The 16,470-nt window shown below is 38.1% G+C and overlaps 1 long non-coding RNA gene across 1 annotated transcript in view; it reads left to right on the top strand.

Moving 5' to 3' along the window:
* Positions 1–12,392, top strand: part of LOC140698276 (uncharacterized) — a 334,247-nt gene extending 321,855 nt beyond the window's left edge. Inside the window, exon 4 of the long non-coding RNA XR_012075941.1 lies at positions 11,888–12,392. This is a non-coding gene — a long non-coding RNA (uncharacterized lncRNA). The remainder of the gene's footprint in view (positions 1–11,887) is intronic.
* Positions 12,393–16,470: the final 4,078 nt, after the last annotated feature.

Here is a 16,470-nt window from a genome sequence, read left to right as displayed (position 1 = left end):
TTATTTTTTAAAATCCTGAATATGCCAATGTTTTCATCATAATTTTTAGGATTTTTTTTCAGATAAACTTTAACACAAGCCTGCAAGCATGTAATTATATTTGTGTAAGTTTCAGTTTTTCTCTGATCTCTTTAATTTTCATTTTTCTTGATCAATTTAAAATCCATTTTTAAATTATCTCTACTGTTTTTTGATGATGTCACAATTTTTCTTTACTTTTTCCACATTAATTGCGCTGTAGCATTCGTCCCTGGGAAGCGTCCTTTGAAGACCACTCCAAAGTGAATGTGAATGTGAATCTCCAGGGGGAGCTGTTTTTTCACTTAGGTGTAGCTGATAGCACCTGATGGGATAAACGTGCTAAGGTTGCCTGTACGTGGTTCCAAGGCATTGATTTGAAATACAAATATCTTTGTGCTTTAGATTCTAACCATCTTAGAGAAATCTCCCTAAAATTCTAGTCAAGAAAATAGCAATCTCTGAGTCCTTTTTTTTTCCCCCCAGGATTTGAAGATGTAAACTGGAGAGGTCTTATATGGAATTTGATTTCTCCCAATAAACACAAGTTTCTTGATACTAAGGAAATGGACTAATTAACTCTCACGGCCTTTCTCTTACGGAGAGTGGCATGTGAGAATGTGATGAGCCACCACTACTCTTTCCGTGGTCAAAAGCACAGAAACTACCAAACCAAAATCACAGTAGCAGAGCAGTGGGGGTCCACGGCAACCACCGGCGAGGGGAAAACGCCTCTGCAATAATTTGTTCTTGATCTTGCGGAATGTAGGACAATGAAAAGATCTGGAATGATTGTTAATGTATATTTTTGACATTATATTTATATTAGTATCATTGGAGAGTCCCACTTCTAAAAAAAAAGTTTAGGAACTGTCTCTACCACCTTTCATTCTCTACTCAACTAGACTCACGTTTTTTGATTTATGCGAACCCTCTCCTGTAGTTGTTTCCTATTCTGTTCAGGTGCTGTGTTTAGCTAGCCGACAGAACCTGCGAACACACTGAATTTCCTAGCCGTGACTCGGTAGCTGTCGCAGTAATCAGCACGGGAGCACCTAAGTGCTGTAGATGGCTTCCTATTGATTGCTATAAAAACACACAAATAAAATGTGAACTCTGAAAATCTATTTACAGCCATAGATGTAATCCTTAAGTACAGTTTGCTGATTCTCAGCTGGCTCTGCTTGAGCAACTCCTTTTGTTCAAGGGTATCCATCATGCAGCAACATTATATTAAAGCCTAAGATTACAGGGTATTTGGGAAACACCTGCCCTTTAATAAAAACAAAATAACGCTTTCTTGACAGCAACTAATAAACCCACTTGACAGGCTTTACTTTGTATCCTTGTTATGTTTTACTACATAGTCAATGTTTGTACGACAAGCCACCATTTGGGGGACACAGTGGCAAATGGAAAAACCCCTGGAGTCATATGTCTTAAATTGAATTCCTCTTCTGACATTTCCAGGCCACATGTCCTTAATCTATCTCAACAGCTTTGGGTCTCAGTTTTTCTTACCTGCAACATGGAAATACTAGCTCTTTCCACTCCTGGAATTATAACGTTCAGAGAATTTCAGAATTCCATGGCAGCTTAAAGGCTGTTCACTCTAATGCCTTTATTTTCATTTTGGAAACTGAAGGAAAGCATCTGGGCTGAAGTGTAGTCTTGTATCTCGCGTGAAGATTGTTTCCAAGAGAGAAATAACAGGGATGGTATTCCCAAATTTGATACCTGGTAAAGCGGGGCACCCATCAGGCAGAATCAGTGATGGACTATTGTGAACACTTGCCTGCTGTAAGTGATTACGGCTCTACCAGTGTGTACCGAGTGGGCAGTGTGTTACTTTGCCAGGCTGCTGTAACAAAGCGCCACAAACTGAGTGGCTTAAACAAGAGAAATTTATTGTTTCAGTGTTCTAGAGGCTGGAAGTCCAAGGTGTAGCACTTTCTGGGGGCTGAGAGGAAGACTCTGCTCCACGTCCCTCCTGGAGCTAATCTCCTAGGATCTTTGGCATTTCTTGGTTTGTGGAAGAATCCAAATAAGGATACATTCTTAGGTACCGGGGGTTTGAACTTCAACATACAAATTTGGGGAGGCACATTTCTCAACACATAATAAGTGGAATACAGATGTAGTATACAAAGATGCTACAGCATGAATAACCAATATTCCATTGGTAAATAGAAATGCTCCCTGAAATACTTCATAATTTCTCTCTCATACTGCCATTGATTTTCCAATAATTCTTTTTCTCTAGAAAAGTGTATAGAAACATGTCACCTAGAAATAAACTGATATGTATTTTTCAGACTTTTTGTAATAATGATAAAATTGATACCTTTATGACCGAAACTTAGAAAATCTATCAGACCCTGTGGGAAAAAAACGAAAAAACCAAAAACATGATTTTAGGAGCATCTAACATGTCACATTCTGGCATGTTAGCATTTATTCTTTAATGTCAGCAGTCAATAAAATGAACATATTTAAACCAGGATAGCATTCATCAGCAAGAGTTTGGCGGGGATTTGCAAAGCTAACCATTTCTCAAGGCTTAACAACAACAATGACAATTCAGAAAGAAACAAGTAAAGATAATGTAATAAAATATCAGGCTGACAAGAAACCACAGCTCCATGCACACATACCTGCACATTTACCTGTGCATCTTAAGAGGTGAGGCTTCTGTCCTGCATTTCCACTATGAAAGGGAACGCTCTGGTTCACTCTCATAAAAACAACACTGGCCAGCCCCGTTCAGACATCCAGAAGAGACATTAAATTCAAACTCGAGGCCTTAATGCCAGTGTTGAGGTTTCCACAGTGCAAAGCTGAGATGTATTTTATTTCTTTGAGCTTTATGAGGGTAATATGTTATAAATGTGTAGCCAAGTAATAGATGAGATGGATACTTTAAGGCTGCCATTGTGGGCACTTGGTTGCGAGCCAACAGTGCTGGGGGCATAGTTTTCTTGTGGGGCTATATTTCATCACAATATCCTTCCACTCCAGCTTATGAGAATAAATACAGTGGAGCTCATTTAAAATATCTCCTAAACACTGTCTTTGGAGAGAAAGAGAGTTTTGGTTTACCAGTTGTATCATTGGCTTTTTTTTTTTTCTTTTTTAGCACTTTCTTCATTGAATAAGGAATGATGACCAGGGAACATTAGCACTTTGGAAATAATATAAACTCCTTCAGGCCATTGTGTTACTTTAAAGTCATTGCAGACTTCTTTTTACCTCCACTATATGTCATATTTTATCAACATACATAATATCTCACAAATCATTTACATTTTCAAATAATCATTTTGTAAAACATTCTTCCCTCTTTGGCATCTTTCATTTGCAATATATCTCAATAGTTACTTTAGGAAGTCTTCTGTTCTGATTTCATGAAACAAAACTCTCCACTCTGATTCCGTTGAAACTTGCAGAACAAGGATTTGGGAACATAGGAAAGCACTAAAGTAATGATCTGAACTGTGTTTATGAATTCAGCTCAGGGAAATCTCAGGTCTATGAGGATTCGCTGTACTGTAGCATTTGCTGGAAAGCAGGCTACTAGACACAGTAATGCTGTACCATAATACAGCACAAGCTATGGTGAAGGCCATATTAGTATATTATAACAGTCTTGAAAAGGATAAGAGAGAGGGAGAGTGGACTATGCATCACTTAGAGGAAGAATAATAGTACCATTATTATAACGTGCATCTGACATTCATGGTGTGTCATGTACCATGCAGAGTACTTTCTACGGAGGACCATAGAAATGTTCACAGCTGTCTTACTCGGTTGATGATATTCTTATCCTCATTTTGTGGAAGAGAAAACTGAAGTTCAAACAAGGAAGCAAAGCATCTTTTGATCGTCTCCTACATAGATCCAGTGTATACTGAAAACAAATCTAGGTAAGGAGTCTCAGAAGTCATTTTCTAAGAAAGTAGTTTATTTGATATTAAACTGGAAGTACTGAAGTGCAATGGAAATAAAACGGATTAGAAAAGAAATGCATGCTTGTTTTTTGCACCTGCCTTAACATGAATAATCGGAAAGAGGAAAGTAGAACGTTCTTGCCAATTTAAGGTTTCGGCTAAAAGAAGTGTTTGCTGTGGGAAAAAAAGCCACTGATGGCTTTCTTTATGTCAAAAGTCTTATGATGAAAGACATAAAAGAAACATTTTCTAAAGGAAATTTTTAAGAAGTCATTGAAGAATGATTCCTTTTAGGCTTATAATATTTAATAAAAGAAAAAAATTAAAGCATAAAATAAATGAATACTATTTCTTTCATAACAAGGCTAACTATTATACTTTTTAAAATTTCCACATGGAGAGGCTTCTAACAATTCAACCTTAAAGATCATCACTGAATCTCACTGTAAGCAAGTGAAAAGGCCGCCGTCATCTTTTGTAAAGGGCTGCACTTAAGGCATTACCTGAGTGCATCTATTTGTAACATTTTTTTTCTCTTTAATGACAAAATTAATGGACAAAGTAATAAAATCCCCAGCCTCCATGGTCCCTGGCCAACATCACATTGGGGATTTTTAATTCATTAGTTCCCAAAGACCACCTTTTACAAAAGCTCTCATGTGCACCTGCCTCCATGGTCCACAAGGGTTTGGGTTTTTTTCCTTCTCTCTTCTTTTTTTTTTCTTTTCTTTTTCTTTTTATTGAAATGTAGTTGATTTACAGTGATAGTTTCAGGTGTACAGCAAGATGATTCAGTTATACATTTACATATATATTTTTTTCTTTTCAGATTCTTTGCCATTATATGTTATTATAAAATATTGAATATAGTTCCCTGTCCTATACAGTAGGTCCTTGTTTATCTGTTTTATTTACAGTAGTGTGTGTCTGTTAATCCCCAACATGAACCTACAGTCCTAAGGAGGCTGCCCAGTGTCCTGAACATAAGCCTGCTTTCATTCTAATCCTTCAACTTCTTCCATCAACAGAGGCCCCAGGAACAGACTAGAAGGAAAGAAGACTATTTTGCCTTCCTCTCCCTGTCATATTTTCCCAACACCGCAATGACTTGCTCTTTATCCAGCTTTTCTTTTCCATTTTGTTAGATTCTTTACCACTGTTATGTGGGCTGTTATCTTTGTAGCATTTCCACGCCATTAAGTGGTGTTGGTCCCTGGCTCTTTGCAACATTATTTGTTGCGTACATAATAAATATTATTTTTAACTGATTGCTTTGTCTAAGTAACTTCCTTTCTTCCTTTTTTCCTTCTTTGTTTTTTTTTTTTTTCGTTGCCAAAACATGTCACTGTTTTCTTGTTAATCATTATTCGTTAGCTTTGTCTATCAGGTTTCTTCTAAGATTCTCAGCAAAGTTGAAATGTAGATAACGAGAAACATGAAAATGGAAAATATATCTTAGAAATTATTGTTTTAAAAGATAGAGGAAGTACCACAAGTCCCATTGCATGTATGCAGGTTCTGAAAAATAGATAATTTTACCCAATGTGAAGTATTTAAATTGCTAAGTTCTGAAGAATTTTAATTCCATGAAATCTTCATTAAATATGGGGAAAGAAAAGTAAAACTTAAATTTTATTAGGTCAAAGATTATAAATGCTTCATCCAGGAAATGCCACATAGAGCAGTGGTTAGAAAATGAGGCTCTGGAGTTACGGATATTTGGATTTGATGTCTATTTCCATCTTGTTTTAACTATATGAGTCTGGCCAAATACTTTGTAAGCCTCAGTTCACTTGCCTGTAAAATGGACTTAAATAATGGTACCTGTCTCATTGGGTTGTTGGGACGATTGGATCAGAAAAAAAATTAGCACAGAGAAATGTCTAGGGAAAAATAACTTATAATTATTAGCCACAACTAAAGTATTAATTAAGAAGCTATGGAATTTTTAGATTATTGCAATCCTAAATTCATAGGCTAGGTAATCCTTCAACTGAAGAAGAAGGAGGAGAAGGAAGGGGGAGGGGAAGAGAGAGGGGGAGGAAGGCACATTGCTCACATGTTGTGCGTGTCTTGCTGGAAGGCCGTGCTATTTCACATCATTACAGCTTCGGGATCCAGGCTATCAGAGCAAGCTTTGTCTATAGTGTTTGCATATGTGTCATAAAGCGGGGTTGGGGGGGACACAAAAAACACCTGCTGGCTCTTCAAACTTTTACCAGAATGGAATCTTACTTTGTTAACATTTAAGTCTTAAGCTGGCCTGAAAGTAGGTAAAAAAAACGGGTCCAAGAGCTCGACAAACTGCATTGAAAGAGATCAAAATCCTCAGGGCTGTAAACTGGGTGGCAGAATATTCAGCCAGCTCAGCAACAAACTCTCATCTCCGTTGAATTTTATTAATTTTTTTGAAGAAAAGTAGCTAATCATTGAAAAAGCTGTAAGACCTGGACCTAAATTCTGACTTTCTAGGCCACTCAACTGCTTATACACATTAGTAGACAGATGCATAATTTTACCACTGAAATTAAGATTCCTAAAACACATTTATTTTGATGAGGGATTTATCTGTGCACCCAAGCAATATTCCTGAAGCAAAAATCAATTGTATGAAAGAATAAGCTTGCTTGGCATTTTTACCATGAATCCAAAAAAGTATTTGATACAGAGGAAGAGGCCGGCACAGTGCCCCCTTACCAATACGTGTATTTCCCCCAAAATAATATCCAAGAACATACTGTCAACAATACGTCTACTGACAGTCCATGAACCTGAACCAGCCTGAGCATTTTCCAACTTTAAATGTTAGTTTCCAATGAGAGATGCCACCTCCCTTCCCCAAGTCTCCATTAAAAGCCATGGGTAAGTCCACGTCTCAAATCTCCGTGAGCTCAGTTAAGAAGAGAGAAAAAAAAACCTACAAAAACAAAAGCAAAACAAGCATGGCCTCTTTCAGTCTGTTGTGATTGTTCTCCTTGACTGACTAAATCTTCTGGAAGTCTCGCCCTGCCTCCCTCCATTCTCTGATTTGTCTCGCTGATTCATTCTTCACCTCCCTACTACGTGACCTCCGGTCCCAAACTTACACAGTTCTCAAGCCACTTGAAATGTGTGAAAGGATTATGCAATTGATCATCTCGGTTTACTTAAAAGACTTTCCTTTTTGTCTTAACCATCTTTTAAAATCTCAGTGAAAACAGGATACAAACTGAAAAATACGTGTAGACAGGTGGCTATTGGATTGAATATTTATAAATGTATCAGTTAGAATGAGCAATTTCAGTGGCTATCCAACTCTTTATAATATATCAGTGCTGTGTTATACTGGGAACACTCAACTTGTCTTGAAACATTCTCTTCCTTTGTCTTTCAAGACACCACTTTTCCTTGATTTGCCTTCCAACTCTTTAAACACTTCTCAGCCAATCTTTTATTTTTGAGACCTGGGGCTACTCTTATTCTAGGCATTCCTTAACTGATGGTGTCAATCAAAATATTATTTTTTTCCCTTTCTTTTTGTTCTACTTAGATTCCTCTGAGTGAGCTCATCCTTTCTCCCACGCAGCATTGGTCTTTATCATGTTTCTTCCTGCAGTGAGTGGTACTACTAACCACTTTCGTGCCTACATCAGAAATAAAAGTTTCACTCTTGATTCTTCTTCTACTTTATTTTATCACATTCTACCCAGTACTCTTTCTCCTCCTTCTAAATGTATCTCAAAGCAACCCTTTCTCTTGCCTTCATCCTCAGGGCTACTCTCAATTTGCATTATTTCTTACCCAGGTCTATATATTTTATCAAGAGATTTATGAGGAAAAAAAATAAAACAGCCTCAGGAGTGTGATCCCCTGTATGAGAACCTGGCTGGTATTCTCTCTGATGCCAGATTCAGTGAGACCTCTAACATTTCTTCTGGGCCACTATATATGCAAGCGTGTATCATGCAGGCAGACAGCTTATGCCCAGGCTAATACCAAACTTGAGTGAATATGAATAAATAAACAATAACCACCAACCAATTTGTTAATTGTATCTTTTTAATAGCCCCATAGACATTGCAAGTGGATGGTGTCACATTTGAATGGGGAAATGGAAACTATCATATATTGATACCTACTAAATGCCTGATTATCCAAGGTACTTTACATATATTATTACACTACACTATGGAGTTTTGACGGCAAGGATTGTGTCCTGTTCGGTTCTAAAGCCCCAGCACTATTTTTCTGATATAGTATGTATTCAATAAAACTTACTTATCAATTAAATAAAGGTTTACTGCAACTCAATGAGGTGAATTCTGCTATTATGGTGATTTAACCATGGTGAGGAGCAATTCAATATTTGGAACATTGATCTGGACTAAGTTTCATTCATTTATTCAATTTTTAAAGTTCTTGTGACCTCTGAGGATATATGACTTATATGAATAAGACAAATTAAAGTTTTTGTTCTCACAAAATTTTAAATCCCATGAAGGAGACAGAGAAAACAAGTAAAAGAGCATTGGGTGGGTAATTGCAGCATCCTGTTTTAATCATTATTCTTGTAAGATGACCCCAAAATTCACATAATAGTCAGCAATCATCCATTCAACAAATGTTCATTAGTAGCTATAGGAATAACTAAGCTGTTTTTTCAGATAGTTGTAATCTCTATGAAGAAAATAAAACAGGATCACGTGACGGAGTGAAAGAAGAGAAGCAGGGACAGGGAAGGACAATCTGAGGTGATAACATCTGTGTGGATAGTGACAAGGACTAATCCATGTGAGAATCTGGGGGGCAGGGGTTCCTGGGAGACAAAAAACAAGTGCAAATGCCCAGGAAACAGAAACCAAGCCAGTGTGGCAGCTCTGGTGGGCACAAGTAGATGTAGAATCTGATTCCAAAGGCCCTGTTGTTTCAGATCAACTCAGTAGCCACACAAAAATTTAGCCTGGATTTTTATCTTCTTAGAAAAGGGCCTTAAATGTTTATGTGTGTTTTGCATATTGCAGTTGCAAATGTCAAAATAGTGAAGCCAAGTTACAGAGCAGATAATCAAAAGGTAAATTATGTTCAATTTCAAACTAATAAAAATTTGGAAATTAAAATAATGTATGTGTATATAAGCATGTGTGTATGTATGTATTTGTATGTATGTGTATGTGTATCTTCATCATAGAAATATGTAAAAAGTTAATATTTGTGTCTTCAGGTAAAGTCTTAAAAATGTCTCAAAGCCTATATTTATATTGTGTTATAAGAATCATCTGAATTTGGAAATGTTATGTTATTTTATATCCTCCACTGGTTCTTTGATAAAATTGGGGGTTTGCCTAGCAAATTTTAAGTGTAAGTCTAAAGAAATTTCTTCTTGGAAAATTTTCTTCTCAGAAAATCTATTCCATTTACTCCAAGCAGAAAGAAAAATGAAAAGGTAAAAGAAAATGGATGTTTATCCTTATGACATGAGATATTAACTTCCTAAAAGTTATGAAGCAACTTTCCTTCAAAGTATCCAGTATCTGAGACTCACTTCAAAAAGAGAAAATTCAAGTTGCTGTCTAAGTAGCACCAGTTGTGGGTCTCCCTCTGACCGTAAACTGAAAACAACAATGTAACAGACTAGTTGTTCCACGTAGGAAACCCTGTTGCTACCGGAGTAGTACAAACACGAGGGGAAAAGTTTTAAAAGTCCCACAATAATAGGGATTTTGAGGCTTTTCTTAATAGACAACAGACAATATCCTCCCCCTCCCCCCAAAATGGCATAAAATTAGTAAGAGAGGCATCATTGTCTACTTTTCCAGATTACATCTGGAGGACCTGTGGCTCAGACCCATTAAGTCACAGAGAAAGTCTGGGGCTGAGCCAGCGCTCCCAGGTACTCTGTGTTTGCTAACTTTCTGTTTCCTCTATTCAACCACATCCTCATTTTTTTCCATCTGAGCAGTTATCACGTGTCATTCAGAATCCACTAATTAACTGACCTGATATTTATGAGTAAATCCGATGGGTTTATGTACCTGCCTCACTTGCGGTGCTGGAACATGCAGAGTGAGAGCGACCCTCCCCACCCTCCGTGCCGGTGAAAGGGGAGCTCAGTAGTCTCCAGCCTCACCGTGGAAGAGAAGGGAGAAAAGAAGCCTTCATTCTGGCTCTGCATACATTGTGTATGTTTAATTCAAGCGTTTTTATTCTCTCCCCACATTCAGGGGACCCATGGCCCCTTTCTTACATTGGCAACTGTGAATTCATGTCTTATTTTCACTAACATATTAAGAGATGGCTTTTTAAAAATTGTGAAACTTTTGAGCAGAGCCGTCCAATTATCTAATCTATCTACCCAATTTCAAAGGACTAGATTATAGAAGATCTTAAAACTGTTGACAACATGAGTTACAATATATCTCCTGCCTGTTAGTGAGACTGAGATAAAAATGCTATATGTTCAGGGCGTCAGTAAGACAGACAAGTATTTAGCCGGAAATAAAAGCTAATTCCCTTTACCCTTGGTGGGAGAAAGAATGGGCGTTCCGTTCAGCTGATTTGGCTTTATGCACTCTTCTGTTCAAGTTGAAAAATATAAATGTACAATAATAAAGTAATGATAACAGTCATGTTCCATTTTCCTTTTCTATCTTAATAGCCCCAGGTAGGTAATTTTACTGTGTATATAAATCATTAGTCTTCAGCAGCCACTCAGCTCTCAAGTTATTCTCAGGCTCCAAAGCCGTTTTATTTTGCTAAGAGCTATTCCCGACTGTCTCTGGAGTGATGACAGGGGTGAGGGAGAATTTAAATTAGCTTCAAGGTACATTTACTTCTATTACGCAGGAATAATACCCCCATGACATTCGGGCCATTCTCTAGTCAAATACTAATTTACAACTGTCCTGTAACAGTAGAACCAGCATGTACTGCTGAATCTTTGTTTTTGACTACGTCTGATTTCAGGGACAGAAATTGAGCATCTCTGATGGCTCCAAGCTTCTTAGTAAAAAACAAAAACAGCAAACAAAAATTCTTCCCATAATTAAAACAATAACCAAGAATAGGTTTCAGAAAGGAACCTGGATAAAAGTCCATGTTATAAAAAGATTTCCCCAAAAGGAGCTAAATAAAATGCCAAATGAACTTTAATGATTTAGCTGATTTACTAAGCCACATCAGTCAGAAAAGTTGTAAAAAAGAAAATTAATTCTAATCAATAGATTTAGGGCAAGTCATTCAAAGATTCAGGGCCTTGATTCATGTTAGAAATTCTTGGCTTACTGAGGTTTAATGCTAGTGTTTCCATAACTTTTCATGTTTTTTACAAATGTTTATTATAAGTATTTAGGACATATTTAAGACTAGAATAGATTTTTTTGAAGAAATAATTGAATAAATAAATGGAGTATATAAAGGAACGATGTATTGCTGTTTTCACAATTTTCCTGATATTTGCCCATTGTTTGCTATATAAAGTAACTATTGTAATGTGAAGGTAAGTTGGGAGACGGGAAACTCTACGGTTTTCTATTTCCTCCAAGATCTAAAAACGTGTGTAATACTACAGTGCAAGCAAGAGCTAATAAGTAATACAACTTCTGTGCCTGGCACCTAGTAAGCACTTGAAAAATATTTATTGAATTGATGCTATAACACCTAGTCGGCAAAACCTGAGACTAAAGATGACTAAAGGCATAGTGAAATAAAGCAGAGGTGTAAGCATGCTCAACGTAGCTCAGAATTGTCTCGCTTGAACTAGTCCCCAGTTCATGTCCGTTAGAAAAAGAACAGGCCCTCCTGCGGTGGCCCTCAGTCCTGGGTGGCCTCAGACGATCTCTCGGCACCCCAGCCCCACCAGTAGAAAGTATTTGGGACGGTCCTCGGCGTGCCTGGTTTTGACACTGTGTTTGTCTGATTTGAGGGTCTACCCGTTACTCTTTTAGGTATTATCTTGGACGGCCTTAAAGTGACTGGGGTCACTTTGAACCTCTCACATTTTGACTGCCTGTGTCTGGGGAGCTTGCTAACTCATGGCTGGAAAGAGGTGGGAAGATGAGATGTCCCGGGCAGCGAAGGGATGTGGCATTCTGACGGAGCATCCTGTTGCCCTGACTGCTGAATGGGGACAAAAGGCTAGAATGTCCAGATGAAAACCACATCAGCACTAGCATGTGACTGGCTTCAAGGACCTTCCTAGGAATTCAGGGTAAGCCTGAGCCAAGCCTTTCATAGACTTTCTGAGCCTTGTATGAAGAAATGGTGGCCATGTGCTTGCAGGGTCCATTCAGGTCCCCCACCACTGACGATCTTGTCTGGTCCAGCTGCCTTGCTCCCCTCTTCCTCAAGCGCCCCTGGCCTGCACCCAAGCATCAGTCACACCTGAGAACAACTGATGCTTACCCGACATTTCCTTCTGCCGGCACGCCCCTCCCTCATTGGACTCCTGTAAGGAGGCATTCGGGTGGTCGTAATTTGCATGCTTGAAATCTACTGTGTCTTCAAACATTCCTTTCACAACATTTTGGCTCCTTAGCTGATGCTTATGATTTGGATGAGGAGAAGGGGATCCGGTAATTAACAACATGTCTTTCCACTAAAAATTATAGGTAGTCTCACCAAATGTGTGTCTTATTTCCTCTTAAAAATGAGGCTCCAGCTTGTGGGTCTCAGTCGAATGACATGGTATCTTAAAAATTAAAGGTAGTCTCACCAAATGTGTGTCTTATTTCCTCTTAAAAATGAGGCTCCAGCTTGTGGGTCTCAGTCGAATGACATGGTATCTGCCAGAGCAGGATGGAACATAGCTTCTTACACAGCAGCGTCTCCTCCCATCCCCAGCCAGCTTTTCCCCTGCTACCAGGATCTTCCTACTATACAAGTCTGTTTCTCCCAGTCAGTAGAAAAGCGAGAAATAAGTAAGACTACATCTTAGAAGGAAATAGTTTTTGTGGCGAATTTACATCTCTTACCCTTCACCAAGTGTATAGACCATATGTATATAATAGTTAATAAAATATCAAATTACATAATTTTAATCATTGATATTTCACTACATCCCAGGCCCCGTGCTAAGTGTTTTGCCTTCTGTTTCCCATTTGGTACCCAAAATATACTATGAGGAAAATATTAAGTAGGTTTTGCCAAAGAAAAATGAAAGCTTATGAGAGAAATTCGTGTGTTTAAAATTATCCCAATTAATTAATGCAGGACTAAAGGTTCAGATCTATTTTCATTATTTTTAAAGGCCATAATCTTAAAAAAAATTAAAACATTACCTTCTGATTTTAATTCTTAAGTATATACATTTGCCTGGGAAGAAGGCAAAACTTGGTTTACAAAATAAAATTACTAGTTTGACCAAGGTCTTTTTCTTAAAACAAAAACAATTATTTTCTTTGTACAATGTATTGATTATGTAGTACTCCCAGCCATTATTAGGGATAAAGTAAAAACTTTCCTGTTGTCCATTTTGTGATGCCTAGGAGATGAAGAGAAAATGAAAAGGTTCACAAAGATGCTAGATTTGCTCTGGTGTCATTTTGCTGTCACTCCCGCAAGCCAGACCCTCAGGAGGAGCTCAGCTTTGAACCTAGACTGTCACCACTTCAAGGAGAAAAGAGCCTTGCACTCAAGGCCAGTGACAGAACCTGCCCTTCCCCTACTTCCTTCATGCTTCCTAGTGCCCTCCTGATTCCTCACTGAACTTCTCGATTAACAAGGTAACAGTGATCAAAGGAAGAGCTGTTCCTCTATCCAGGCCAACCAGGCAAATGAAACTCTGGGCCAGCCAGCTCCAGCTGGTGCCATCACACCCGAGAAAGACCCTGGGTGGAGCTGTCAGCCTCTAAAGGAAGGACAGACTTTATTCATCATCTTGCTAACTTTGAATTAATAGAGGAGGAAACTGAGAACGCGAGAACCCATGCTAATGGTCTGTGAAATATGCTACAGATTTATATCACAGCCCTAGGTTTTTGGACTCCCAGGCAAGTAAATACTTGTTCTACCATACCGCCTCCCAAAAACAGACAGCCAAACACAGGCTACCTGGGAGGAGTTTTTCATGAACACACACACACATACACACACACACACACACACCCCTATTAAAACGTAAGCTGCAGAAGGCAAGCATAGCACTTGTTTACTCTTATATTCCCTACGACAGTCTCGGGCTTCAAAATCTAGCTATTAGTTAAACTCCAGAAGAGGGACCTCAACCTCTAGGATGTGAGGTTTGGGGTCTGCGTGTTTGGGGACATGTCAACCTTCCTCTGACATGATCAGGGGCTGGGGTTAAAGTCCTGTGATCGCACCTCCAGTGGAGGAAGTACCACTCGTGTACCCTTTGTGATCTGGGCTGGGATCAAAGACCTGCAGTTGCAACTTGAAGACCTGGGCAACCAGGGGCTCCCAGCCCTGACCTGCAGCCTCAGCGCTCTACCTGGTTTAATTGCCTTGAGCATCTGACCAGTTTCCTCGGAGCAGATTTCAGGGCTCAGAGTGCCTTGCAGGAGATCGGCTCTCTCTGCGACGCCAGCCTGTGGAGAATGCCTCAGTCAAGTAAACCCTTATTCTCCCCAACACACACCTATTATCATTAACCACATGACAAACATCAGGCGGTGTTAGGAAAACTGACAGGGTTATCTGATTCTGAAAATAAGCGGCCTCACACATAGCTTTTTAGATCCAGCCATGATCATGTCTGGCATTTCAATTAAATTGTGAGTGTGAAATTGCCACTATTATGGCTCTTTGTGTTTTAAAACCTTCCCAGGAGTAAAGTGCGCACCTAAGTGTCTTTCTAAATTTGGGATTCCTATGAATCCAAATGTCTTTCTATTTCTACCACTAACACTATTTAATTCAGCTCCCAACCATAACGTAGAAATGTTTAAAGGTGTAATGTAGTGAAGCCATGATTCTCAACCTTGGCTGCATGTTAGAATCATCTGGGAGGTTTTAAAATCCAGGTGTCCAAAACACATCCTCGCCTAACCAAAGCAGTATTTCTTGACTTGGGATTCAGTAATCAATATTTTTTAAACTTCTCAGGTGATTCCAACGTAAAGCCAGGGCTGAAAAGCTCTGTTCTTTGCATATATTGTGTGACCGAAAAAAGGAGAACATGATTTTTATTATATTAATTATACACACAGGCGGACATGTGTGTGTACCGCCAACAAAATAAGAGAATTTAAAATTTATTTAAATTGTCGTTGAACATTACAAATGTTTCTATCACAGAGAAGCAAATCGCAATTTTTTTGCAAGCATTAGTCAATATACTAAGCTCACAATTTTCAGTGCTGAATTAGAGTTATTTGCATTGTCCTAATGGAAATCCAGTACCCAGACATTGGGAATCACTTCTATTTAAAGACTGCAACAAGGAAATTACCTCAAAATTACACATAAATCAATTCTTGAATATTTTCTTCTGTTACATGATACCTGGGAAGCTGATTTAGATAAAAATAGATGCTAACCAATGGATTTGCTTTCTGCTGTTTAAAAAGACATATGTCAGCAACCACAAAGGCAGTATCATCAAATTGTGGGAATTAATCAATGATCTCATCAGGTCACTGTGATGGAGACTCAAGCTGGAGGTCATATTAATGGCCATATATCCTCTTTGGAGCTAATTTGGGTTTTTTCTGGTGGAGTTATTTCTTTGGGTTGCACTACCAGGACTTGATTATTCATCAGTTATTGAATCAAATACTCACGAAATGCATACTTTGTGTTGGGTCTTTTGTATGTGATGTTTGGATTTTAAATAAATAAAAAAGGGCTTTTCTATTTTACAAAAAAACGTTTAGAATCTACCAGAGGAACTTGTAGCTATTTTCGTAAATGTAGTTCTGCTTTTCCTAAGATGCTAAGCATTAGTGTGAGGAAGGCACTAAGACAATTAGAAGTGACGTGGTCTCTCTTCTGTTGTCTTAGAGATACTCAGTCACTAGTGAAGATAAAAGATGAGTCATAAACTCTACCAGTGAGATAATTTTGCATCTGCATTATATCCGTGTATGTGAATAAGCCCCTAAAGAAAGCTGATAATTGCACAGCATATAATTAAGGTAGAAGGAATTATAAAACTTCATCATATTTTAAGGATGTGAAAAGTGCAAGAAGCTTGTTGGCTATAATTTTTTCCAAAAAAAGACAATCTAACATGGAGGAATGGCTTAGAATTGATTGAATTTAAAACAACTTGGTTTTTAACTCTCTTCAAAAGGCAATGCACTTAATTAAATCATCAGCACCTTCTTGGCCTGCATGTCTACAAAAAGCAGGAAAGATTCTCACAAGTGAATAAAACTGTCTGAAGTGTAATACCAGTGTCACAAGCAGAGAGTTTAAAAATTAGGGTAATCAGGGGCAAGAAAGGTTTATTAAGTTACATTACAATTTTTAGTTATGATCTATAACTTACTCTTACTTTGGATGTCTTTAATCATAGATGTGTATATATATAAATATTTTAACAATTACTAAAATAACATGTATATGAAAT

The sequence above is a fragment of the Vicugna pacos genome, chromosome 9 (genome assembly GCF_048564905.1).
Source record: "Vicugna pacos chromosome 9, VicPac4, whole genome shotgun sequence".
Lineage (NCBI taxonomy): Eukaryota > Metazoa > Chordata > Mammalia > Artiodactyla > Camelidae > Vicugna > Vicugna pacos.
Note: the sequence above shows the minus strand (reverse complement) of the source record. Positions and strands in the feature narration are given on the sequence as shown.